The 27,400-nt window shown below is 41.2% G+C and overlaps 1 long non-coding RNA gene across 2 annotated transcripts in view; it reads right to left on the reverse strand.

Moving 5' to 3' along the window:
- LOC118016583 overlaps positions 1-27,400 on the reverse strand; it is a 452,221-nt gene that overhangs the window by 252,764 nt on the left and 172,057 nt on the right. For both annotated transcript variants that reach the window (XR_004680865.1, XR_004680867.1), the window contains exon 3: positions 24,855-24,935. This is a non-coding gene — a long non-coding RNA (uncharacterized LOC118016583). The remainder of the gene's footprint in view (positions 1-24,854; positions 24,936-27,400) is intronic.

The raw sequence follows: 27,400 nt of genomic DNA on the forward strand, positions 1-27,400 counted from the left end.
CACCTAGGCTTGAGCATGATACCCAGCAAGACCCAGCATCCCACAGATAGGGGCTGGTGATCATGGCAACAGCGGCAGCAGCTCCAGAAGTAGATCGAGCCAGCATCTGATTCCTCCGCTGCACAAAAAGCCACCGCTAGGAAGCATCAGCCAACCTCTCTACACCACACGTCTACTCCCTTTGCCGCCCAAATGCTGGAGGTCAGACTTCCCACTGCCACCTGCCTTTTCTTCATTCGTCCCTCTCTTCCTTACCGCGTTATTTGCATACCATGATTCTCATTCCTTTCTTCTTTCTGCTTCATCTCCTCCCAACCCACCTGATAACTTCTGCCAGGAACAACCGAGATACCCTTCCCGAGTATGACAAATGGAGAGTTTCACTATTACCTAGGGCTCAACAGAGCTGGGGCTGTTCTGGGACTTGTCTCCACCTAAATTATTTTCCAAATTCAGCTCCTGAACACAGGACTAAGTTTTAACAGCACTGGGCCCACCTTGAGGTTATTTATTCAGTCATACAGAAATTACTGTTCACAAGACAGAGAAGTAAAATAATTTATTTTTTTATGACGTCTTCCTGATAGCTTGGCTGCTAGAAAAAGCAAACAATTTTCCTAACAAAGTCTAGCTGTTGTACATATGAAATATCCCCTACAAAATAACTCCTCTTCCCCAGGATGCTAAAACACAGATTTTATACCTGAATAGTAACTACTGACTTCAAGAAAGGGATTCTTTCCTGCTTTAGCTTTCATACTCTCTCAAGGTCTGTAATCCAAGAAGACAGTATTCTATCTATTCAAAATGTAATCTGGACCTCTGATGACCATGAACTTTTACCTCCTTGTATAAACAGGGGATTCAGATCCAGGAAGTCAATACATAAAGCAGCGTTCGACCATGGCAGTCCGTGGCAATCACTCAATTCATTGAATGAAGCAATTTGTGTCAGATTCATATGGCTTCGATGTATTTACACAGATTGAACCATTGAGGGTCATTTGATGTTCAAGCCTTATTCTGAGGATGGCACATAATTCAGGAATGCTGAATCAGAAGAGCTATCCCCGGGGACTAATTCTCAAGAACCAGGATAACATGTATCTGCTTTGTCGATTTCCATTTAAGCAGAATTAAAGGTTACCCTACCAGATGCTCTAGATACTAGTCACGAACATGCATTTCCCCCTGTGAGTATTATAATAAATTCAGAAAAGGTCCAGTTCTGACACCCAAAAGGCAGCAACATTATATCGCTGACAACATGCTATTAGCAGTCATTTTCACTTATTACTGTTCTTCAGGCTTATACTGGGCTGGATTATGTTTTGTTTCATTGTGTCTTCATAGCATTTTCCAATTGGAGCTAGAGAGCTGCATTTCTTTTTTGTACACAGTGTAATTTTTCACACAAAGTATAATAATAACTTCTCATGGATTCTGTGCATTAAGGGACTCAAAATCACACTGGAGTTTTGTCTCCCCAACCAGTTTCTAGACAAAACAACAATATTCTTAGAGTCTAATGGAACTGAATGTAACCTTCACCCTCTTTTTCAAAGAGCTTGCCAACACACCCCCTCATCCCCATGTCACTCACATTCACAATTCTACCCAATGTACACCTGGACAATTTTTTCCAATATTCCCTTGTCTAAGCCTTCCATTCCCACTTCTGAATCTTCTGCCTGTGGTATTTGTAATAAATAACATTTCTTAAATCAACATAGATGCCTGAGTACTCTCTTATGCAGGTAATTCACAGATACCATGTTTTGATTTAAGGCTTAAACGTTACAAGTCAGTTGGCAGTTGGCCAAGGAGAAATAATTATCTGATTTGTTTATCCCAAAGAGTAGTGAAGAAGAAAAAAGAAGGATAGATAGGAGGGAGGGCTAGAGGGAAGGAGGGAAAGAGGAGAGAAAAAGAGATTGTTTGGGTAGAAACTAGAGGTAAGGGGGGCGGAGCAAGATGGCAGAGGAGTAGGAGACCTGGATTTCGTCTGGTCTCAGGAATTCAGCTGGATAGGGGTCAAACCATTCTGAACACCTACAAACTCAACAGGAGATGGAAGAAAAGAAGAGCAACAACTCTCTGAACAGAAAAGCGACTACTTTCTGGAAGGTAGGACGTGCGGAGAAGTGAATCTGAGGCGATATTTGGGAGGATAGATGGCAGGGGAGGGGGCCTCCATGGGCTGCTTCTGGCAAGTGATAGAGCCCCAGAGCAAAAATCGGAACTTTTAGAGTCAGCTCTGCTGAGGGACGTCACTCCAGTGGCTAAGCAGGGGGTGAAACCCTCGTGGGGCAGTGTGGTCTCAGGACCCTTGGGGTCACAGAAAGTCCGGGGGTGCCTGAGTGCGGCAGAGCTCCCAGGTATCGGAGCAGGGAAGCCGGCTGCAGAGGCGGAGCCCAGGCGCGGGCTCTCAGCTCGGGGTGGCCATAAACCGTGATCTGCGGCACAGTCGGGCCCCTGGTCCTCCAGCAGGGACCCAACAAGCGGCAGATCCGGGGAGACTCACCTTCCTCCCCCGGGAGGAGCCGCGCGGGAGTGCACCGCAGGGCTCTGCTGGGTTTGGAGACTCCACCCGGGGTCAGGTGCCAGAGATAGAAACGCGCAGTCACAGGCCAGGTGAGCACGGAGTGCGGCCGGAGACCAGAGAGACGGGAGTGACTGACAGCTTTTCTCTGGGGGCGCACTGAGGAGCGGGGCCCCGAGTTCTCGGCTCCTCCGGGGTGGAGATTGGGAAGCCGCCATCTCACTCTTGGCCTCCAAAATTTTGAGATAGTTTCTTCTAACAGATCAAAATATACCCTAAATCTCTAGTGTATGGTTTTTTTCTACTCCCCTGCCTGATCACATTCTCTCCCTTTTTTTTCTTTTTTTTTAAATCCTCTTCTTTCTTTTTTCAAACAACTTCTTATCAATTCCTTTTATAAAATTTTTTATAATTTTCATATTTACAGTCATATTCCATCCCTTCATCATATCAACCCTTATTTTTCTACATATATAAGTTTTTCTTTCTTTAAAATTTTGGGAGGCACTTTCTTCTAATAGACCAAAATACACCCAAAATCTAGTGTGTGGCACTGATCTATATCCCAGCCTGATCATATTTGATCATATTCTGTTTTTTTTTGTTTTGTTCTGTTTTTGTTTGTTTTTATCTTTATCTTTTTTTCGTTTTCTTTTTCTTTTTTCTCTCTTTCCCTTTCTTTTCCCACTGCTTCAGGTTTTCTCTGATTTGTTTAGAGTATATTTTCTGGGGACGTTGTTACCCTGTTAGCATTTTGTTCTCTCATTAATCTATTCTCCTCTGGGCAAAATGACAAGACGGAAAACATCACCTCAACAAAAAGAACAAGAGGTAGTACCGACTGCCAGGGACCTACTCAATGCGGACATTAGTATGATGTCGGATCTAGAGTTCAGAATCATCACTTTAAAAATACTAGCTGGGCTTGAAAAAAATATGGAAGTTATTAGAGAAACCTTTCTCGAGAAGTGAAAGAACTAAAATCTAACCAAGTCAAAATAAAAAAGGCTATTAATGAGGTGCAATCGAATATGGGGGCGCTAACTGCTGGGATAAATGAGGCAGAAGAGAGAATCAGTGAGATGGAAGACCAAATGATGGAAAATAAAGAAGCTGAGAAAAAGAGAGACAAACAACTACTGGATCACGAGGGCAGAATTCGAGAGATAAGCGATACCATAAGACAAAACAACATTAGAATAATTAGGATCCCAGAAGAAGAAGAAAGAGAGAGAGGGGCAGAAGGTATAATGGAGCAAATTATAGCAGAGAATTTCCCTAATTTGGGGAAGGAAACAGGCATCAAAATCCAGGAGGCACAGAGAACCCCTCTCAAAAACAATAAAAATAGGTCAACACCCTGACATCTAATAGTAAAACTTATGAGTCTCAGAGACAAAGAGAAAATCCTGAAAGCAGCTCGGGAGAAGAGATCTGTAACCTACAATGGTAGAAACATTAGATTGGCAACACACCTATCCACAGAGACCTGGCAGGCCAGAAAGGGCTGGCATGATATATTCAGAGCACTAAATAAGAAAAATATGCCGCCAAGAATACTACATCCAGCTAGGCTGTCAGTGAAAATAGAAGGAGAGATAAAAAGCTTCCAGGACAAACAAAAACTAAAGGAATTTGCAAACACAAAACCAGCCCTACAGGAAATCTTGAAAGGGGTCCTCTAAGCAAAGAGAGAGCCTGAAAGCAACATAGACCAGAAAGGAACACAGACAATATACAGTAACAGTCACCTTACAGGCAATACAATGGCACTAAATTCCTATCTTTCAATAGTTACCCTGAATATAAATGGGCTAAATACCCCAATCAAAAGACACAGGCTATCAGATTGGATTAAAAAACAAGACCCATCGATATGCTGTCTGCAAGAGACTCATTTTAGACCCAAAGACACCCCCAGATGGAAAGTAAGGGGGTGGAAAACCATTTACCATGCTAATGGACACCAAAAGAAAGCTGGGGTGGCAATCCTTAGATCAGACAAATTAGATTTTAAGCCAAAGACTGTAATAAGAGATGAGGAAGGACACTATATCCTACTTAAAGGGTCTATCCAACAAGAAGATCTAACAATTATAAATATCTACGCCCCTAACCTGGGAGCAGTCAATTATATAAGGCAATTAATAACAAAAGCAAAGAAACACATCGACAACAATACAATAATAGTGGGGGACTTTAACACCCCCCTCACTGAAATGGACAGATCGTCTAAGCAAAAGATCAACAAGGAAATAAAGGCTTTAAATGACACACTGGACCAAATGGACTTCATAGACATATTCAGAACATTCCATCCCAAAGCAATGGAATACACATTCTTCTCTAGTGCCCATGGAACATTCTCCAGAATCGATCACATCCTAGGTCATAAATCAGGTCTCAACTGGTACCAAAAGACTGGGATCATTCCCTGCCCATTTTCAGACCACACACCACAATGCTTTGAAACTAGAACTCAATCACAAGAGGAAAGTCGGAAAGAACTTAAATACATGGAGGCTAAAGAGCATCCTACTGAAGAATGAATGGGTCAACCAGGAAATTAAAGAAGAATTAAAAAAATTCATGGAAACCAATGAAAATGAAAACACAACTATTCAAAATCTTTGGGATGCAGCAAAGGCAGTCCTAAGAGGAAAGTATATAGCAATACAAGCCTTTCTCAAGAAACAAGAAAGGTCTCAAGTACATAACCTAACCCTACACCTAAAGGAGCTGGAGAAAGAACAGCAAATAAAGCCTAAACCCAGCAGGAGAAGAGAAATCATAAAGATCAGAGCAGAAATCAATGAAATAGAAACTAAAAGAACAGTAGAACAGATCAACAAAACTAGGAGCTGGTTCTTTGAAAGAATTAACAAGATGGATAAACCCCTGGCCAGACTTATCAAAAAGAGAAGAGAAATGACCCAAATCAACAAAATCATGAATGAAAGAGGAGAGATCACAACCAACACCAAAGAAATACAAACAATTCTAAGAACATATTATGAGCAACTCTATGCCAGCAAATTCGATAACCTGGAAGAAATGGATGCATTCCTAGAGATGTATCAACTACCAAAACTGAACCAAGAAGAAATAGAAAACCTGAACAGACCTATAACCACTAAGGAAATTGAAGCAGTCATCAAAAATCTCCCCAAAAACAAAAGCCCAGGCCAGATGGCTTCCCAGGGGAATTCTACCAAACATTTCAAGAAGAATTAATACCTATTCTTCTGAAACTGTTCCAAAAAATAGAAATGGAAGGAAAACTTCCAAACTCATTTTATGAGGCCACCATTACCTTGATCCCAAAACCAGACAAAGACCCCATCAAAAAGGAGAATGACAGACCAATATCCCTGATGAACATGGATGCAAAAATTCTCACCAAAATACTAGCCAATAGGATCCAACAGTACATTAAAAGGATTATTCACCATGACCAAGTGGGATTTATCCCTGGGCTGCAAGGTTGGTTCAACATCTGCAAATCAATCAACGTGATAGAATACATTAACAAAAGAAAGAACAAGAATCATATGATCCTCTCAATAGATACAGAAAAAGCATTTGACAAAGTACAGCATCCTTTCTTGATCAAAACTCTTCAGAGTATAGGCATAGAGGGTACATACCTCAATATCATAAAAGCCATCTATGAAAAACCTACAGCGAATATCATTCTCAATGGGGAAAAACTGAGAGCTTTCCCCATAAGGTCAGGAACGCGGCAGGGATGTCCACTATCACCACTGCTATTCAACATAGTATTAGAAGTCCTAGCCACAGCAATCAGACAACAAAAAGAAATCAAAGGCATCCAAATCAGCAAAGAAGAAGTCAAACTCTCACTCTTTGCAGATGATATGATACTTTATGTGGAAAACCCCAAAGACTCCACCCCAAAACTGCTAGAACTCATACAGGAATTCAGTAAAGTGGCAGGATATAAAATCAATGCACAGAAGTCAGTGGCATTCCTATACACCAACAACAAGACAGAAGAAAGAGAAATTAAGGAGTCGATCCCATTTACAATTGCACCCAAAACCATAAGATACCTAGGAATAAATCTAACCAAAGAGACAAAGGATCTGTACTCAGAAAACTATAAAATACTCATGAAAGAAATTGAGGAAGACACAAAGAAATGGAAAAACGTTCCATGCTCATGGATTGGAAGAACAAATATTGTGAAGATGTCAATGCTACCTAGAGCAATCTACACATTCAATGCAATCCCCATCAAAATACCATCCACTTTTGTCAAAGAAATGGAATAATCCTAAAATTTGTATGGAACCAAAAAAGACCCCGCATAGCCAGAGGAATGTTGAAAAAGAAAAGCAAAGCTGGCGGCATCACAATTCCGGACTTCAAGCTCTATTACAAAGCTGTCGTCATCAAGACAGTATGGTACTGGCACAAAAACAGACACATAGATCAATGGAATGGAATAGAGAGCCCAGAAATGGACCCTCAACTCTATGGTCAACTAATCTTTGACAAAGCAGGAAAGAATGTCCAATGGAAAAAAGACTCTTCAACAAATGGTGTTGGGAAAACTGGACAGCCACATGCAGAAGAATGAAACTGGACCATTTCCTTACACCACACACAAAAATAGACTCCAAATGGTTGAAAGCCCTCAATGTGAGACAGGAGTCCATCAAAATCCTAAAGGAGAACACAGGCAGCAACCTCTTCGACCTCAGCCGAAGCAACTTCTTCCTGGAAACATCGTCAAAGGCAAGGGAAACAAGGGCAAAAATGAACTACTGGGACTTCATCAAGATAAAAAGCTTTTGCACAGCAAAAGAAGCAGTCAACAAAACCAAAAGACAATCGACAGAATGGGAGAAGATATTTGCAAATGACATATCAGATAAAGGGCTAGTATCCAAAATCTATAAAGAACTCATCAAACTCAACACCCAAAGAACAAAGAATCCAATCAAGAAATGGGCAGAAGACATGAACAGACATTTTTCCAAAGAAGACATCCAAATGGCCAACAGACACATGAAAAAGTGCTCAACATCACTTGGCATCAGGGAAATCCAAATCAAAACCTCAATGAGATACCACCTCACACCAGTCAGAATGGCTAAAATTAACAAGTCAGGAAATGACAGATGTTGGCGGGGATGAGGAGAAAGGGGAACCCTCCTACACTGTTGGTGGGAATGCAAGCTGGTGCAGCCACTCTGGAAAACAGTATGGAGGTTCCTCGAAAAGTTGAAAATAGAGCTACCGTACAACCCAGCAATTGCACTACTGGGTATTTACCCCAAAGATACAAAAGTAGGGATCCGAAAGGGTACGTGCACCCCGATGTTTATAGCAGCAATGTCCACAATAGCCAAACTGTAGAAAGAGCCAAGATGTCCATCAACAGAAGAATGGATAAAGAAGAGATGGTATATATATACAATGGAATATTATGCAGCCATCAAAAAGAATGAGATCTTGCCATTTGCAACGACGTGGATGGAACTGGAACGTATTATGCTGAGCGAAATAAGTCAAACAGAGAAAGACATGTATCATATGACCTCACTGATATGAGGAATTCTTAATCTCAGGAAACAAACTGAGGGTTGCTGGAGTGGGGGGTGGGGTGGGAGGGATGGGGTGACTGGGTGATAGACACTGGGGAGGGTATGTGCTCTGGTAAGCGCTGTGAATTGTGCAAGACTGTTGAATCTCAGATCTGTACCTCTGAAACAAATAATGCAATATATGTTAAGAAAAAAAAAAAAGAAGAGGATAGCAGGAGGGGAAGAGTGAGGGGGGCAAATTGGAGGGGTATACGAACCATGAGAGATGATGGACTCTGTAAAGCAAACTGAGGGTTCTAGAGAGGAGGGGGGTGGGGGGATGGGTTAGCCTGGTGATGGGTATTAAAGAGGGCACGTTCTGCATGGAGCACTGGGTGTTATGCACAAACAATGAATCATGGAACACTACATCTAAAACTAATGATGTAATGTATGGGGATTAACATAACAATAAAAAATTAAAAAAAAAAAGAAATTAGAGGTAAGAAGAGAGAAATGGCTTTAATCGCCTGGGAAGGAGGAAGGCAATATTAACAAGGAAGAGATACACAGACTTCTGAGAGTGCTTTAACCTGGGACAGGCTGAATTCCTGCACTTCAACAGAGAAATTCTCCAACTCCGAATAGCGTGTTTGTCTACTAAACTGCATAAAGATGGTACGGCAGATACTTGCCAATTTTCAGAATCCTTGGTTACATTTGGGGAATTCCCCATATTATAAGTCCCCATAGGAGACAGGAGCAAATTCCAGACAGATGCTGAAAATTCTAGAAACTCACTGCTTGGGGCTTCTCCAGCAGGTAGGGTATGGGCATGTGCCCTGGGCCACAGCCTTTACATTGGAAGGCAGCGTGCAAAGATGCAGAGACTGTGGGGAATTCCCACTGGTGGAGAAGGGGCGTGAATGGACCAGCTCCTCAGGCAACAGCGGCAGGGGGACACACTGCGGGTTTAACGTAGAGGTAGTGGCGCCCATGTTCTTCCACAGTCTTCTCACCACGCCGGCTCTGTGACACCATCTTGGGCATTTTTTTCCCTAGCTACAGAGCCCCAAACTGGTTTTCAAGCCCTCCTATTGATTCTGTAACCTACCCAATATTCTTTCATGAAATTACTTTTCTGCCTAAAACAGTCAAACTGAGGGAATATATAACCTCACACATGATGTATATGAAATATACATATGAAACTATAATAGGAAATATATACGTACATATGAAATTCCCTGCTCCAGTGCAACAGATTTCTGTCAAATTCCCATAATCTTACAACTCGATAGAAGGAATAACACCATTACCTCTATTCAAACCCACTATTTGACAGATGGGTTTCCTCTGTCGAGGGTTTAAGAGATCACCAAGGGTCGGGGCGCCTGGGTGGCTCAGTTGGTTAAGTGGCTGCCTTCGGCTTAGGTCATGATCCTGGGGTCCTGGGATCGAGCCCCCTGTCCGGCTCCCTGCTCAGCGGAGAGCCTGCTTTTCCCTCTCCCTCTGCCTGCCACTCTGCCTACTTGTGCTCTCTCTGTCAAATAAATAAATAAAATCTTTAAAAAAAAGAGATCAGCAAGGGTCAACCAACTCAGAGAGCAGAGTGAGGATGAGAATGATTTCTAGTTAAATGCCCTTCCCACCACACCATGTTGATAGCAACCTTGGTTATTGGGTGCAGTATTTCAGTTATAGATTGCTTTTGTATTGACTGGATTTCATTTTGTCTTAAGAAAGATCATTCTAGGTTTGTATTTGATTGAGTCATCTATATTTGGTTATCTATTAATTTATTAGTATTAAGACAGACAAGACCATGATGGGGACCTCAGAAAAAGGTAGTTAACAAGAGAAAGGACTCAATGGAGTAAGAATAGGAGGAATGAGGATATGGCAAGCAAGTTTGTGCTATAACTCTCCCTGGTTTGGAAAAAATACTTAATTAAAGCAGCATCCTTTCGTGTGGTGCTTCTTAGTTGGTTTTGCTGCTCTGGAGCCCAGAATATGAATGGAACCCAGTTCACAGATACATAGAACAGAATATTTCCTCAACTCTGGACCATGTGAGGAAAACAAAAGGATGGGTGAAAAGAAATGAACTCCGTATACAATGAGAATTATCTACATGTACAACTAACTTAAACGCAACAATACATAGTAAACAAAGTTTTCCATCACGTTCAAGTGTCAATTTCTGATTCCTTGATGCTTTGCAACAACTTACAGTTTAACCTCTAGCTTAGATCAGTTGGAAGACTTTCACTTCTTGAATTGTCCAGTGCTGTAGATATTCATCTATATGTGAATGCATTTTTGTCCCATGCTACCTTGGCTTTATGTTACCTTCATATATCAGGGCCGTAACTTTTTTGTGAAGTGAACTGTTCCTCTCTACACCCAGTAATTGCTGAAATTCTTTGTAAAATACTGATATCCCAACAGGATTCCTCGGGAGAACTGCTTCTCTCCAACACACTTTGCAAAATGCCTGGCACTGATATACCACCTACTTTCTCCGGAATGGCTTCACTGACCTGAGCATTTTGTGCTCTAACTAATCTACGCCTTACATTTTTTATTTTTCATTTTCTGGCATGACAGGAAAATGGAAAGTCTTGCTTTTAATCATTCTTTGACAAGTAGCCTGCCTTTCTTGTTAGGATCCAAGTTGAAATCAGATTCACCATTGTGTAGAAATGTGGACTTTACACACTCACACACACACACACACACACACACACACCAGTTCACATCCAGGATTAAGAGGCTTGCAAAGCCCAAAGAGGGAGCCTACGGGATTGCCATATCCTTTATCCCAAGACACTCCTGAAACTCAAATCTTTTCCCTGAGCAGAAGGTATTTAGTCCTACCTCCTTGAGAAATCCAATTTTAATAACTTCCCCTTCTCTTCCAAAATGAAGCTGAACCGACAGCTCGCTTCTAACATCCTTTAAAAGTACCACAAATTATCTACAGGATAGAGGATCCATTGTATGGGTTATCCAAACTATAATTAATCTAAAAATGACACATCCTGGGATGTATAATGCATTACCTTTCTGAAACCAAATTACAGCATTAATTATATTTGGCTTCAGCAAATATTAACATTTCTTTACATGCCCTAAGCCCAAACATCTAATGAAGAGACTAGAGTATAAGCTGGAATCACACTGTTCCCCAGAGAAAGCCAAACTTACCATTTAAACCACTAACAATAACCTACAGAGCAGTTCATCCCCACAGGACAGGTCAGCTTTAAGCCAACATTTGTTCTGTCCTCTAGAAACAGCGGTCTGTCCCTTCCACCTGGACTTAGATTATCTTAGCTAGCCTTGCTGGTGGCAGAGTCCTTGATACACAGGGGCACCTAAACTGTTTTTAATGATATATTTGCGGCTCTCAAAGTGGATAATCGAGGTCCGGAAATGCTATTATTGTAACAGCTCCCACAGTAACCCTCTATGAGAAGTTCACTTGCTATCTGCCTGGAGTCTAAGGGTCCAAATGTTTCAAGTCTGGAAGGTGGGAGTGGGGGTCGAAGGGAGGCAAAATGACGTTCACAGCAGGATTCCTGAAAACATCAAAACACTGTCTGTTCTTGCCTTTTGTGAAGTCAGCCCTTGAGCTATTTGTTCAGGTTTCCCTACCAACTTCATGACGAATGAGGTTTTTCCAAGGGCTTTTCCACACAGCGCTGTTATTTCACTGGGCTTCAGTGAGTACTTTAAACAGATGAAGACAAAGAAAGCCAGCCATATAATTCAGTGTCTGATTGCTTTTCCACATGTCAGTAGTGAGAAGCACAACTCTGCCTTGAGCAGCTCTGAGTGGCTGCCTGATTGAATCCAGTAAAGGCTGATAAATTTTGGAATGCTCTTTCAGCACAAGAAAAATAGCATCTCTATGGAATATGGTACTGCAGTATTTTGTGCCTTGCAAGAGACACCTCGAAATCGGGGCTTTTCATCATGGGGCATGACGAAGGAGAAGCAAAAGGGCATTTTCCAACCCCCACCCCCATCACATCATCAACATCTGGAGGATGAGAGCTGACCCACATTTTTTTTTAACTTCAAATGATTTTTTTTTTTTTTGGAAGCACTAAGTGCAATTATAGTACATAAGCGATGGGTTACTAATTTAGAAGCTAATTAATTTCAATAGTGAGTGTTTCCAGAAACAAAATCTTGAAAGATACAGGGAGGAATAAACAGAGAGTTTATTCTACTTATATAACACATTTTCTACCATCTGGGGAATGGAAAGGGTTTTCTCCCACCCGGGATGGGATGAGAAAAGAGACCCAGTACTGAGATCCATATGGGCTAGACCTTTGGAGCCTAAGTAGCCTCTCTGTCTCTACAAAGAAGAAAATCTGATCATACTGGAGCGAGTCGACCAAAAACAAGGGATAAAGAACAGGATCAAACTTTGGGGTACAAGTTAGTGCAAGGGGGAAGCAGGAAGCCCTGAGTTAAGCACCAAGTCACCTCCATGACTCAGCTGCAGAAACATCACCACTTGGTGCCTCAAAACCTTCCCTTGAGGGTAATTTTTGCTCATATATGCCTTTGAAAGAGTTGATGTAAAAGGCTCTAAGTAACACATCCATGAGGAGAAGCGTTCCCTGGGACTCCGGGCACAGTATATTCTGCACAGCGACATAACAACAGCTCTCAGTAAAATTACACATAATCAATAGTCTGGCCACTGATCCAAACGCCCCAGGGCCCCATCTTGGAAGATTTTATAGTATATATATTCCAGGCATGCGTATGGTGGAGCCTACTGATTCCCACACAGCTGTTTTTCTCCTGTTAGCGCATGATGATTTTCAAGTGTTTTACTAGAACAGATGCTTTAAGAGCATGCTGAGTACACGTCTTTCCTCAACTTTTTTATTTACATACACAGCAGATTGCCATGCTGCTGTCCTTTCGATACTGTGGGGGTAGGGGTGCGACCAGCCAACAATGTCGGTTTTCTTCAACATTCTTAAGCAGAGGCACTTCTGACTTGTTCCCGTCCCACGGTCATTGCTCGCAGAGACCCTCTCAGTCTCTGTCTATCTGTCACTTGCTCTTCCTCTGATCCTTTCTCCCAACACACTGTTTGAACTCGGTTTCTGCACATGGAGACTTTTTAAGCTGGAGCAAACTGAATACACCCATGTCCTATACAGAATGCAATTTTCTCTGTTGGGTTTGTACCTGCCCCAAATAGTTGAATTTAGATAACAGCTTATTTCCTGAGAGTCAACACGTACTTCTGCTTGAACCTACTGCAAAGTCAATCCCCTATTCGTGCCACAAAAATCTGTTACCATGGAAAATAATATTCTGCCACACGTTCATCAAAAGAGGCTGCCAAACTTGTCGATTTTGCATCAGCAGAATGTACACAGCCTTAAATGGAAAAGTTTTCCCACCTAAAGAACATGATTTCAGGTCTTTAAAGCAGGGACCACAGATGGATTTGTGCCTTCAATAGTATGTTAAGTGATTCTCCGAAGTATCTTAGTAGGTAAGTAAAGGTATTTTCCCGGCCCTCACTCCTTGCCAGTTTATAAACTGCTTCTTTCAGGATTAACACAATTGTCCAAGGGACTTTAGAATTTTTCTAAATTTAGAAGATTTGAGGAAGCGAACTAGAGGTGGGGAGAGAGTGATTATCCTTTTGAATTCCTCTCTGCCCATAGAGACAGGGCCTTCCTCTTCACAGTACTTAAATTCAGGACAGCTTTATTCTTCCCACAAATGCATCTTCAATTCAGAGCTTTAGGAATTGTCAAATTCAAATGGCCATTTCATGTCAAGCTCCCCTTCACAGCAAACCAATCAGCTCACAGTCAATTGTTCAACCAACATTAACAGAGTCCCAGTTATAATTTATGTTCTCTGCTATGTGCTGGGGATCTTGGTGGGAGGAGACATGGCCATTTTCTGGTAGAGAAGAAACACACCATACACAGTAAATAGCCCCTTGTGCAGAGGACAGCACCAAGGACACTAGGGAAATACTCACCTCTCCACACGAATGAATGAACTCACTTTGAGGTAGAATTTCTATAGAAGGGAACTTCTCTTTCCCCCCTTCCATTCCATTGACTACTTCTGACTGAGAAAGAAGGACTAGCGTTGGTGAAAACAAATGTTAATGATCAAAGCGGTGTAACAAGATGCTAAATGGGACTTTTTTTCCCTGCAATTGTGCCATGTTGGCTGAAGCATCAGATCTGAAGACACTAGAAGAGGAGAAAGTGCTCTTTCTAAGCAGAAATGTTAGAGTATTCTCATAAGACTTATTAAAGGTGGCAGAACTTGCCTATCAGTGTCCATCTCCCACTTCCAGCCCACATAAGAGAAGGCTAGAGATTCATGAAGGAGTTTATTTAAAGGGAATTTATAGAAGTGGAGAAGGTGGTGACATAATGCTCCCCCCTTCTACCTCCCATAGGTCCTTGGCCCGTGGGAAGGGAAGTGGCTTCTCACCAGCAGATGGCTTCCTGGTGAGTATATCAGAGACCAGGCTTATGCCACCACTGAAGCTGAGTGCAAGAAAATTCTTGGCAGAAATTAGCACTAATTCCTAGATTTGGGGGAAATTCAACAGGCAGCCTCTTGCCTATTGAGGGACATGCCATGAGGGACATGCCATGGCAGGGACAATCATTACAGGGCAAGAAGGGAGCACGGCATTTGTTCAGACTTGAGTAGAAATAAATTAGAAATTTCTGTGGCCAGGCGACACCTTGGGGAGTAGTAACCAGGCATGAAATGCCTGAAGGGGCCTCACCTGAGAAAACTGACTGTAACCAAGTGCTCCCAGCAGGAAGCACCTACAGTGGGGTCCGGGGTATCTGAGGAAAGGGCCACAATGCTCATTAACCCGCATGAGGGAAGAGTAGAGGGTGGAAGAGGGGAATGGAAGGCACTAGTTAGTCAATGTCTATGCAACAGAAGGGAATAGAGATGTAGAAAACAACTCAGAACCCTGGCAGGCTCTGTGTTGGTCAGCGTGGGCCATCATAACAAAACTCCATACCTTGGGTGGCTTAAATAAGAGAAATTTATTTCTCACCGTTCTGGAGGCTAGGAAGTCCAAGATCAAGGTGCCAACCAGTTCGGTTACTGGGAAAAGCTCTCTTCCTGGTTTGCAAATGACCATCTGGTCACAGTGTCCTCACATGGTAGAAAGGGAGAGGGAGCTCTCCGATGTCTCTTCTTATGCAGGCACGAATCCTCTCATATCAGAGCCCCACCCTTACAACTTCATTTAACCTTAATGACTTCTGCAAAGGCACCGCTCCGAATACAGTCACACTGAGGGGTAGGCCTTCCACCTTTGAGTTCTGGGAGGAAACAGTTCCGTCCACAGCAGTGGCATTTAAAAACAAACAAACAAGCAAGCAAACAAACAAAACAAATAAATGGACTGTAGGAAGGCATCTGATGAAAATAAAATCATAGGTGCACTCTCTATCCACACACAACATGTCTTAAAGATAAGAGGTTGGGAGAAAAAGTGTCTGATTTCCCGCTTAACTCTTCTCTGAGGAAAAGAAATGGGAAATGATCTGTAAGTACAAAAACATGCCAGAAGGGAAGTTCATTAGAAAAGCAAATCACCATGAGGAAAAGAAGAAAAGGACACAGGGAGCATGAGCCTATTGTGTTCATAAGAAACTATATAACTAATTGAATGCATATGGAGTCTATGGTTGATTTATGGTGGGAAATAAATTTAAATACAAATGCCATGTTAAAAATGATGTAGGATCTTAAACTTCAAAACTCTGAGTTTATAGAATACATAAGTATGTAGAAAAGTTTAAAATAAAACTGACTTGAAGAAAGAGAAATTATAGAAAGGAAAAATTCAACTGTGCATTTACTGCATTTATAAGAACCTGATTTATAACCAAATCTTTGAGGAAAATTTGTTGGCCTGCTTGAAAGAATAAAAGAAAATGTAAATATGCCAGATAAATGGGTGGGTTATTTATTATAAACTCTAAAATAGTCCATGCTTCTTAAAGGAAAGAAAAAACTACAGTGAGATATGAATTTAAAGTAATAAAGTTCAAGATGGTAGACTCTGCATATGCCTTTGCCTCTTCTCCTCTGAAACTCATTAAAATGGCAGTTAAAAAAGACACAAGGAAGTAAATTCATAAAAGTGCTGAGAACATATGGGACATCAATGGACCAGATATTTTTGCAGATTTCTGGATGACAGAGTAGGGAATGAATGGTTCTACGTATACATGGAAGCAGAGGGAGCCATCACTCAAACCATGATCAGAAGGGAGGGCTGAAGCAGGAAGTTAATCGTGGAATTCTCCAGAAAGCACAAGTAAAAAGAGCAGGAGGACCAATTGCCAAAATTTTTAAATGCCATAAAATGGATAGAAAATAAAGTTGAGACATCCTTTGGACGATAGAGCAGAAAGGACGAAGACACTGAAAATGGGAGCAAAAAGATAAGGGACATATAAAATCAATCCAGGTTGGCCAGAGTCTGATTAACAGAAATCCTATAAAAAGACACAGAGATACAAAGGAAGATTCCATTTCACCCTGATGAGGGGCCTGGGGGCATGTAATAGAATCCAGAAGAAAAGAAATGGAATCCTAGCACACTACATGTCTCGGCAGTAAAAAATAATTACATACTTATAGTAATATAAGAGATTGATTATTTTTAGCCTCCAAGGCAACAAACATAGTCAGAGAGCACAGAAAGTACGGTTGTAATTGCAGGACAGAATGTAAATGTTATCAACCTTGACAATATAAAAGCCAAAATTAAATTGAAGGAACGTGGGAAGAAAAAAAAATGTAAAGAAGAGGCAGGCGAGAGAGTGAAAGGACTTAACGTTTTCATCCCAGAGCAAAATCAAGTCAATTGACTAACGTAGAGGGAACAAGAGATAGGATTATTGATACATTTTCTAAAGTTATGAAAAGAACCGAAAGGAAAACTGAGAATACTAATGTAACCACCGAAGTTAAGGAAAAGGGTGAGGGAGTCAAAGCATCATCTCTCACAGCAGGGAGTAAGGGGAAATTGTCCAAGGTCATTAAATTAAGAAATAGAGGTGGGTGGATTTTTTTCAGTAACTACCAGAATTTCTTTTTAATGATTCAAAGAGATGCTGGTGGAAATGAGCCTGGGAATGTGAGGAAGAAGGCAGGACGGTTTCCCTCCTCATCATAAGCTCGTCTGTATTCCTGATTTCTTACCTTGGGTCTATATTACTTGGACAAAAACAAATACATAAGAACAAATTCACCAAAACTTAAATATTAAGCCAAGCCAACTGTCTCCTTTTTCCAAATGCTGAGTGAAGTCAGGGCCATAATCAGGAGCGGGCAGCAGATTTAAATCTTGCAAGAAACTGACTGAAGAGTAAAACAGCCAATGTAAATAACTCAAAAGAAATGTATAGGAACTGAAACAAACAAACCAACAAAAAACATCTTTTATCCTGTTTCCTTTCTCTCTCTCTCTCTCTCACACACACACCCCATAGAATTTGCACATATGATTATACCCCTGTATCTGTTGAGAAATGCAACACATTGTAATGACTATTTCTTCATAGATTCAAATAATAAATCCTTGGATAAAAATTAACTCATTCTAAAAATAAATTGTGTGTTCCAAGACACAAAATGTGGAGCAAATGGTAAACATCTTTTCACCAGCTTTCCCAAATAAATGATCAAAAGAGGCAAATACCCCAGCCAGGCTACTACACCCCGAAGATGCTTGATTCAATCCAAGCGTGGGTTAGCGAACTTTCTCTATAAAGGACCGGAGGGTAAATATTTTCAGCTGTGTGGATCATACTCCCCTCTGCCATTGTAGCATGAAAACTACCAGAGACAATACACAAATGAATGGGCGTGGGTGTGTTCCAATAAAACGTATCTACAAAACAGGCTGTGGGCAGTATTTGGCCCAGGGGATACAGTTTGCCCACCCCTGAACGAAAGGATCCAGAACATTAAGGCAATTGCTAATTAGTAAAAGGAAAGCACATACTCCACAACCTAAATCACTTTTGGCTAATATTACCATAACAAACAATATCCCATCGAGTAGTGTTCTATGTAATTCCTGATGTTCAAGTGCCTTTTGAATAAGCTCTGGTCAAAAAAGAGCTAAAACATATCCATTCCATTCCCCTTCCCTTCCCATCATTCACACAACAATAAAAGAAAAACAATGATCAAGTCAGCTGTCTCTGGTTAAGGGCCCCTTTTAGACAGCTAACATATTCGAGCTCCTATTTCTCCATCAAAATGAGAAGCCCAAGGGCTTCAACTTCAGTTACATTTGAAAATATCGTTGGGGCGCCTGGGTGGCTCAGTTGGTTAAGCGACTGCCTTCGGCTCAGGTCATGATCCTGGAGTCCCAGGATCGAGTTCCGCATCGGGCTCCCTGCTCGGCAGGGAGTCTGCTTCTCCCTCTGACCCTCCCCCCTCTCATGTGCTCTCTCTCTCTCTCATTCTCTCTCTTTCAAATAAATAAATAAAAAATCTTAAAAAAAAAAAAGAAAAGAAAATATCGTTAAAGGAAAAACCGTGCCCCTCTCTCAATGACATCTAGCTTTAAATGGCTCACAAGGGATGTTTAGTGCTTGAAAGAGCCGACATTGGGTAAACATAGAGATGAGCACCTGACCAGGACAGAGAGGGCTCGCTGAATCTGTAACCTTAATCACAATCAAATCACATTAGTGAAGCAAGTTGGTGTTCCAGGGGCCTAACTGAACACTAAGTTTGTTTGTTTGTTTAATGAATGGGCAGTGTGGATAAAAAGCGAGATTCAAATATCCAATCAGCTTCCACACGAAAATCCTGATTATATTTGTGATGGCTGTGAGCGAAATAGGGTCCTAAATAGAATTTTAGATAGCATTAATGATATGACCAAAAAGGATGAAAAATCACAAGTGACAAGGAAAAGCACATTTGTTAGGTGACAAAAAAAAAAAAAAAGAGTAACAAGGGATATCAGGATATCCTCTAACCACACAAAGGAATCCTCACAACTGACTTGGGCAGCTCCTGTCAGATACTACATGATTATAATTACAATGCCCAAGTGCAAAGGGGAAAGACGCCCAAACCTTACAAATCACAGTGTATCCAAGCTTGAAGGAGACTGACAACAATAACTCTTGGCACGTGTACAAAAGATTTAATTCTAACTAAAATGAATGTCGTATAACAGTAGAAGACAGGTTTGGGGAAAGCGTATTTTGTTTTGTGTTTTGTTTGGTTTTGTGTTGGTAGCTTTAGAGAAAAATAAGCTCATGAACATACCCAGTGAATACACTCCTGGGTACACACTAGCATGGATAAGAACAAAGCTGGGGAGGCAATTTGAGATTCAGTAAGATTTTTTAAATGATCAATTCTCTCTGCAACTACTCCAAATCCTTCACAGACAAAGGATATTTCCCAATTCTTACCAGAAGAAAAATATATGACCTACACACAAAGCTTATTTGTTCAAATCCCGCCCCAATCTTCACAGATACTTTTTAATCAACATGCAAATGAGGCATGCTTCCCTGCAAAATTACTGGTTCCTTATTTAATTTTAGCATTAAAATAATAATTGTCACCTAAAGACTCTTCCTTAGCCCAAAAGCTTTCAACATTTGAAAACTGTATGAGCACTACTCAGCCGAACATACACATTCATTAAAAGAAATAGGAGAGTCCACCATTATAAATGAAGGCTTCTTTTCCCTAGGGAAAAAAACTGCAAAATAAAAGTAGGTCTAGAGGAATACCCAATCCCCTTTCTTGTCAGTCCTGCCTTTGCTCACTGTGTTCAGGTACACACAGCGTCCTATGAAATGACCCACATTCTTGATATTTCTTGGTCCCTATTTTGTCAAAACTGCCCATTACCCCAAGTCTGGGGTGACCAGCTAAAGATCTGAGAAAGTATTTCAGCCAAAGCTATCGCTGACTGGAAAGGAGAGTTTAGCCCTTCCCAAATAGCAGATGCATTTAACAGGAACCCTCCACACTGTGGGCATCCCTGGGTCCTGTGACTGAGTCAATGGGACAAACAGCTCAGGGCCAAGAGGCCTTAAGCACCTCTGGAGTCACACCATCTGTTCCGTCTTCGAGCTGACCTACACATACACCAGCAATGTCCAGTGGACTAATCGATGTGGACTGTGTTTGGTAACTTGGGAGTTCATGATAAAAGCCAGAGAGAAGAGTTCTCCATGACAGAGGGAGATGTGAAGCAGATAAACCCAGTCTGTGGACAGAGTGGTCGAGATCACTGGTGAACTGGCATCTTTAAGCAAGACATCTCTTATCTCTTACACAGTGTCAGTTTGAAGTTCATTTTTAAATCTCCATGAGGCTATAAGCTTGTATTTTCTTTTATTTATTTATTTATTTATTTATTTATTTATTTATTTGAGACAGAGAGAATGAGAGACAGAGAGCATGAGAGGGAGGAGGGTCAGAGGGAGAAGCAGACTCCCTGCCGAGCAGGGAGCCCGATGCGGGACTCGATCCCGGGACTCCAGGATCATTACCTGAGCCAAAGGCAGTCGCTTAACCAACTGAGCCACCCAGGCGCCCGAATCTTTTTTTTAAACAAAGTTAATATGTTCAACATAGATTGGTGATGGACAGATGATGGACACATTTCATACACTTATGTATTTATCCCATTATATTATAGAGAACAGAATTAATATTTCTCAAAATGGATCCAAGAACCACATGTATCGGAATCACTGGCTATGTCTTTTAAAACACATATTCCTGGGCCCCACCATAAAGTTTCTGATACAGAATGTCTGGACGAGCCAAAAGATCTTCACTTTTAGTAGATTCCCTAAGTGATTGTAATGACAGTATTTCCAGGGAATGCTATGTTATACTGCTTCCAGGTCATATTTTGTTTATTGATGCCCAACATCATCGCAACATGCAAAATGTCTTAAGAAATAAGATAAGAGTTTCAAAACCAACACTCTGAAAACAGTAGTCATCCCCTCCTAAGGCCACCAGGACGCTTGTCTTGGTGACAATGATAGCACAAGAAACAAATGAAAACATCCAGTCCTCTTGATTGCCTAGACTGGAATCTGGTATATGGTCATTTCTCCCTCATCTTAGTGGTTAAAGCAGCCACAGGGCCAAACCCAAAGTCACACACAGAGCCCTATCTATTTGATAAGGATGGATACCTGAAGACACATGTCAAATATGATCAAGTAAGTGTTGACAGGGTAGGCAGAAATGGGGTGGGGCTCTGAGATAAGGAGTAATTAAATGAGTAATGAAAACAAGAAGGAGCCTTATAAAGCCCAATGAAAATAATGTTCAATAAATCAAGTAATGTAACTCAATATTCAATCAAGTAACTTAATATTCTGCAAATGAATTTTGCATGTACTCCCCAAAAAAGGGAAAAAAGAAAAAGAAAACCAACATCTTCAGACTGTTGCAGTAACTTACTCAGGTGACTGACTTCTCTAGGTGAAGTTACTGACCTACTAATGATGTCTGAGCTCAGGCCAGAAATCATTCCTCTCCCAGCTCTGCCCTGTGGGTTCTCCTCTCTGAAATAACATCCACCAGTCCTGCAACTAACACTGAAATTATTATAGTCTATTTTTAAAACAAGTTAATTTTTTTAACAAGAAATTAAGTGAGTGCTTAAAATATATCCCATCTTTGAGTCTGATTTGATGAGCCTTCAAGAAACTTATGATAGGAACTTAAATAGGCAAGATAAACCAACTATGTAAAATAGAGAAAGAACACATCATTCATATTTCATGTAATTCATCAACTATCCTTTTCTTTCAGCCTGGGTACTAGGCTCTGCAAAGGCAGGGGAAGGGGTCACACAGCAAGGACCCAGAAGAGATACAAAGTATAAACGATTTCAAAGAAAGGAAAAATCACCTAAAGGAAATCAGAAAAGCTTTTGTAGAGTAAACAGCACAGACGAGCCTTGAAAGGTAGGTAAAATTTCAACGGGTTCTGATCTAGAGAATAAAAAGGGGGAGAAATCCAGGCGGTAAGAACACCATGAACAAGAAGATATACAAGTAGAGATTAGAAATAAATTGTGCACATCACAGCATAGAGGTTGAAACAATCAACATATCAAACATCCCATATGAGTTAACCACAGCATCAGAGGCTAGAAATACAAAAATTAATAGAACCTGAGCCCCCCTCTTGAAGAACTCACAGTATGAAGAGAAGCACGTTGAGTTCTTGATGGATGAGCTCAGAGGATAATCAGCAATGTGACAGCAGAGCCATGAAACAAGGCTGCACATTGGAAGGAGAAGAAGGAAAAGCCAAGGGGAGAAGGTTACACAGGAAGGACCTGGGAAAAAACACTTGCAACTTTCAATTACACCACACTCAAAGATCAAACAGTCCTCTTAAAGTTAAAACTACACCAAGATGCTATTTCTCACTGGTTAGGCTGACAGAAAACCCCATGCCTGGCAGTTGAGAGTACTGTTTGCAAGGCTCTAAGGAAATCAGGGCTCTCACATGTTGCTGGGGGAAATGCAAAAATGGTACAATCCCTTGGAGCGGGAGGATTTAGCAATATCTAAAATACCTTTTTTTAAAAGATTTATTTATTGGTTTTAGAGAGAGAGCGAGAGAGCGAGAGTGGGGGCAGGGACAGAGGGAGAGGGAAAGAGAGAATCTCAAGCAGACTCTTGGCTGAGCACAGAGCCTAACTCGGGGCTCGATCCCATGACCCTGAGATCATGACCTGAGCCAAAATCAAGAGTCAGATGCTTAACTGACTGAGCCACCCAGGCGCCCTAGAATACCTTAAATTACATCTGTGGTTTGAATTGTACTCCAGGGGAGAGTGCTCCTCTATATATAATTTGGAGGAGAGAAGGAAGGACATATTGAAAACACCCAAGGATACAATTAGCCAGATTCAGTATGAGTAAAATTCTAACATACAAATGATTCCTATTCCAAAATAGACGGCATGAATAGGGGAACTGAATTCAGACTGATTCCTGAGTAATTCTAAGGAATTATCATTAATGCTTAGATGTGCTAATGCCATCAGGGTTGTTGTTTTTTTTTTTTTTTTTTAGGTTTTTTACATTAGAGATACACACTGAATTATTTATAATTCAAATAATATGCAGTCTGAGATTTGCTTTAATCCCCTTAAAAATAAAGTATGGGGAGATAAGAAAATCAAAGCAGCAAAGTGTTGACCATTATTGAAACTGGCTGATAGGTAAACAGGGATTTATTATACCATTTTTGCTTCTCCTGTAGATATTTGAAATGTTTTAGAGTTGAAAAGTTTTTTTTAAAAAGGAATTACTGAAATATAACAGTATCATCTGGAGAGTGCCATGTCTTTGATGTTACCAGAAGGGAAAAGTGAACATCAGCTTCTAGGACTGCAGAAAGATCCAGGAAGAGAGCTCTCAGGAAAACCACTGGGCTTATCCATTTCTGGGACAATTACAGTCTGACAAAAGGTGATAGAAAAGCCAGATTGCAAAAGCCTGGAAGAAGAGGTCAAGGGGATGAAATGGCAAAAATATAGAGAGACAATTCTTATAAGTTTTCCAGCCATTATTGAAAAGAGAGAAATTGGATATAGAATACAATCAAGTGTCAGGATGACTAATAATTAAATACCACATTATCACTGAGTCAGTTGCATATTTCTGAAAGTCACTAAATCTTCAAAAGTATTATAATATGGAAATGGCACTAGGTTAGGAATCAGAATATCTAGATTCTTTTTTTTTTTAAAGATTTCATTTATTTATTTGAAAGAGATAGAGAGAGAGAGCACAAGTAGGCAGAGAGGCAGGCAGAGGGAGAGGGAGAAGCAGGCTCTCCGCCGAGCAGGGAGCCTGATGCGGGACTCAATCCCAGGACCCTGGGATCATGACCTGAGCTGAAGGCAGCCGCTTAACCAACTGAGCCACCCACGCACCCCAGAATATCTAGATTCTAATTGCAAACATTAACTGGAAGAGCATATCCATCAGTGGGGGAAAAAAAAAAAAAAGGAGTAGTTTTGAAGATGTAAAACTCTAGGAATGTGGTTTGGGATCATCCTTCCTTCAAGGTACCTAAGAAGTGGGGAGGTTGTGGGCCATAACAAAGAACCAAGAGAGTGAAATTCAATGTCTTGTTCAACCAGCGGGCTCAACCACCATCTCTGCTTTGTACGTGAGCAGAGATGGAGGGATCCCTCAAACAAGAAACAGAAACAAGGAACCAGGCCCAGACTGGAGTATGAGTCTGCCTCTGGTTACCACAAGGAAATAATTTATTACCACCAGGCTATGGGGAAAGTTGGCTCTGACTTGGACCACATGTCCCCTACCATCTCCAGATGTTAGCTAGAACTGCTATGCATCATCAAAAAGTTAAACAAGTCTGAAACATCTCATGAATAAGCTCCAGGCAAGTTTGAGGGAAAAGGTCAAGTGTGAGGACAGGAATTCCTGGGGCCCACAGCTCTAACCTGTTAGCTCTTTCATCTGAGTCCAAATAAATACCTTGTATATCGTCAATTCATTTATTCAACAAACATTTCTTGAGGCCCTAATATGCATGAGACGCCACGCTAGGTGTTAGAGATGGAAAAGTAAATGTTCTTCACCGTAATAGCACTAACACTCATGACAGTATCAGTACAGTTTTGAATGCAAGGGAGATTTACTTACAGGTGAGGAGGACCGGGAGAAGAATCATGATGAGCCAACATGAAAATATCTTCCTGACTCAGAAGGAGCTGATCTGTTTACCTGTGGGTAAGGAACAGGTTGGGAGAAAAAAGGGTTAGGAGAAAACCAGGAAGCACGTTCTAGCAGAAAGCGATTACAAACAAAGCAACCGCAACCTATAAAGGAATACAGAGGAAATAATTAATTTCATAGAAAACTGAGAGAATTGGTGGGGGAGGGGGGATGCCCACAGAGAAATACAAAGGAAAGCGACTGCACAAAAGATAATGCACTTTATCAACACTTCCCATTTTGAGTAGATAACGACTTCCCCTGGTCCTGGCAAGAGACTTCGCATAGGATTTAGAATGTGGAAGTAGTTAAAACACCCATCTACTTCAGGCTAGAAGGAGCATTGCCAAATTTCATCTGTAACTAGACAGAGCAGAGTGTGGATCAGAAAATTACAAATGTGCTCAAGTCTAGGCTCTTGTAAGTTCTAGGATACTTTCCCTTGGCTTTTTTCAGAAAATACACTACACTTTATCTTGATTAGACGGGGCAAGTATGTTCTCACCTTGGTCAAAATCGCAAAAGGAACATAGGATGGGGGTTCCTACCTCTTCTCCAAAGTAAGGTCCTGGAACTGGACTAGCTCAGAAACTGGCAAGAGTGACGTATTTTATGTAGCAGAAGAGTTAAATCAAAGATGGAAAAAGTTGGATTCTGCTTGCAAAGTAGGCAATTTCCATAGAAATTCACCGTATAATCAACTTGAGGAAGAAGATCCTTGCTCAACTGCTCCTTGATCTCCACTTCACAGAACAACTCCATCACACAGGTACATAACTCTTGCATCCTTCACTAGGTACTCACCCAGGTTCCACCTTACTTGGCGTGATTGGTTTGATGGGCAATTCCCCTATCTGACAGAAGAGGGCAATGTGGGGCTCTTGGCTTGCACAGGTTCAGCCCCCTGTTAAGCTCAGCGTTAACAATTCTGAGCATAAACACACAAATGTATGTTCTATCACCCAGAAGTGCAAAATCAGAAAAACGTTTGGCATATAAAGAAGACAAAGATGGGGAGCACTCATGTAAAAAAGAAATAAGAAAGGGAAAAAAAAAAAAGCATCGGAAAGGGTTATAAGTCGGGGGGTGGGAGTGTGAATGACCAGACCCATGCAGATAATATTCTGTCTCAGTTAATCACATGCTCATGTGCTTCCTTCTTCGAACTCGCTATGACAATGTCATTTGTCCATCTTTTGTTTATTTCACTTCATGAGCTCCTTGTCATTTAATTAATGCTTTTAAATGAAACATGAAATTTCTTTATCAATTCATTTGAAAATATATTCTGACTTGTTAATGTCTCTCTTCTTTAAGATTTCTATAGCTTACATTACAAGAAATGACAAGGGCAATTATCATTAAAAACCGAGCAGAACAAAGCTATGGTAATGAGGAGTGCTACAATTCATTCACCAAGATGTTAGGTGATAAAAGGATAAAATGAACCTACCTCTGTCTTTCTGATAACAAAGCAATTACAACTTGTAAAGTAATACAGAGAAAATAATAATTCAATAGAAAACTGAAAGAATGGTAGGCACAGAAAAATACAAAGGAAAACAACTCTGCACAAAAGATAATTCATTTTATCAAAACTTTCCATTAGGAGTCGAAAAAGACTTGCCAAAAATGTCAGGATGCACGGCAATATTTTTCCCAGGAAAAATAATTTTCTCTTATTAGTATTCAGAAGGGTGCTAGCAGAATGATACAGTGAAAAAAGTTCAATCTGTCTTTGGAAGTAGTAAGCAGTAAAGCATAAGGAGAGGTAAAGCAAGGATAGTATAATACACACACACACACACACACGCAGATGCACACACACATACAGACATACACAGATTTATACACACATACACATAACATCAACATACGAAGGCTTAAGTTAGCATTCTAAGAATCACAGACCAGAGACCCCAGGATTAACATTCTGAGCAAACAAATGACATTTGGACAAAGTGAGAGACGGCGGTCCTTATGACCTTCAAAGATGCATGGGAGTCCTCCAGCTGCCCGGATGGGATCAGCAGTCCCAGCGCGGGGCCAGACACACCCCGTTGGCAGAGCACCCCTCTGGGGACCAGTGCCACTTAAGACCTGCTGCTTGAAAAGTGTTAATCAAGGAACTTCAGCATCAAACCGACAACCAAGGCATCCAAGCTTCTGGTTGTAGCCCTGAAACTCCCAGAGTCTTCAATCACCCCCATTGTTTTGTGTCTAAATTGGGGGTGGCACAGCTTACCTGTCAGGGAGGCCGTGCAGATCGGGTAATGATTACAAAGTACTCTGGAGCTCGGTATTAAATGTTACAGAACACAACACAGGCCAGACTCTGGCCTACCCATCTGACGCGGGCTCCATCCCTCTCCCGTCACAAATCATGTCACTCTCCCAGGTGTTCTGATTGCCAAAGAGGAAGCCTGGCAATCAGGCTTTCCTTCCCACATTTAGGGAAGGTTGTGTCTTCCCAC

Source organism: Mirounga leonina, unplaced genomic scaffold (genome assembly GCF_011800145.1).
Source record: "Mirounga leonina isolate KUSES-001 unplaced genomic scaffold, KU_Mleo_1.0 Mir_168, whole genome shotgun sequence".
Classification (NCBI taxonomy): Eukaryota; Metazoa; Chordata; class Mammalia; order Carnivora; family Phocidae; genus Mirounga; species Mirounga leonina.